Source organism: Pygoscelis adeliae, unplaced genomic scaffold (genome assembly GCF_000699105.1).
Source record: "Pygoscelis adeliae isolate BGI_AS28 unplaced genomic scaffold, ASM69910v1 Scaffold105, whole genome shotgun sequence".
Lineage (NCBI taxonomy): Eukaryota > Metazoa > Chordata > Aves > Sphenisciformes > Spheniscidae > Pygoscelis > Pygoscelis adeliae.
The window spans coordinates 1718857-1720380 of NW_008824807.1; the positions used below are offsets into that span (position 1 = coordinate 1718857).

General features: G+C 39.6%; 1 protein-coding gene across 1 annotated transcript in view; it reads right to left on the bottom strand.

The window, feature by feature from the left end:
* Positions 1-1524, bottom strand: part of SYNE1 (spectrin repeat containing, nuclear envelope 1) — a 258380-nt gene that overhangs the window by 23106 nt on the left and 233750 nt on the right. The gene's annotated exons all lie outside the window — the stretch shown is intronic.

The window sequence follows — 1524 nt, forward strand, 5'->3', positions numbered from 1 at the left end:
CCCTCTGGCCAGTTGGGGTCAGCTGTCCTGGCTGTGCCCCCTCCCAGCTTCTGGCTGGCAGGGCATGAAAAGCTGAAAAGTCCTTGACTGGTGTAAGCACTTCTTAGCAGCAACTAAAACATCGGTGTGTTATCAACGTTGTTCTCATCCTAAATCCAAAACACAGCACTGTACCAGCTACTAGGAAGGAAATTAACTCTATCCCATCCGAAACCAAGACAACAAGTAAGTTTTGTAAGAAAACTTCATGAACATCCATACCAACTTATGCCTAGGCAAGTGTCTGCACCATGTACTTTCAGTGCTTCCTCTACTGTTACAACAGCCTCAGTCACCCAGCTGGGGAGCAGGAACAGTAGGTGACTGAGCCCATGAGTTTCATGTTGTGACTAGCAATCACAAAGCAAGTTGGAGAAAGCACCTTGTAAGGAGCTGACTGAATGAATCCCTTCAAAAATAAAACAAAATTAAAAAAAAGAATAATTTTCAAAAAAACTACTCATTTTTATGTTGTCACAGAAAAGCGATCAATCAAAGGAAGACTTAAAACCAGACTACACCAGCTCTCTTTTGAATTCACGTAGGTTTTGGCTGCCATTGTAGTTCTAAAAACTTGCTCTCTGGTATTCCTCACAATGCAAATAAACATTCAATCTCTCCCAAAACTAGACACCACCCTTACTAAGGACTGAAGAAGTGTGATAGGCAATATACTTCTGTACAGAAATTGTCATTAAAATCAGCTAACACATGAGATTTCTACATAAACAATATATACTCTTCATATTGTACCAGTCAAAGCTAAAAATGAAATAAGCACATTTCTGCTGTAATACCAGAGACAAAAGTAAAGAAGCTGGTTTGAAAAAAGAAAAAAGATCAAAGTCTGTACAGTCCTCTCAATATAACTATTCCCTTCATTAAATGGCCATCAAATTGGGTAGGGGACAACTAACAAGGAGAAAACGGGCTTGCAACTGGAGTGAAATGCTCAGTAGAACTGAATTCACTTAAAATTGCACTAGGAGGCAATTCTTATATCAGAGGCACAAATCTGACTATATTTACTAGGATCATGAAATCTAAAAGTGTGCAGTTGTTGTTTCACCTGTTACCAAGCCTTGTCCAGCAAAAGAACAGCTGTGTATTTGTCTTCCGTTTTTTCAGCTCAGCTACACAAGAATTCATCTGTTGCATTCCTTCCTGTAACCTCTTTTCATTTCTCCGTAAACTACTGGAGAGGAAGGGGTTTGATTCGGTACAGTGAAGTCAGTGAGAGCCATCTCTGACCTCTGTGCTCAGGAACTGCGAAGTTCTTACATGGTCTGCTGGGCTCTTTTTTGTTTGTTTGTTTTTGTTTTTAAATTCAACTGCAGATATGGAGGGGAAAATAAAATCAGAGAAAAAAAAAGCCTAGTTAAAGCAGAAACCTGCTTCAGTTAGTACATATATGTGGCTGACTTTATACTGACTTCACAGTGAAGTTGCTGAATTCCGCTGAATTTGAACACCACAACTTTTGTC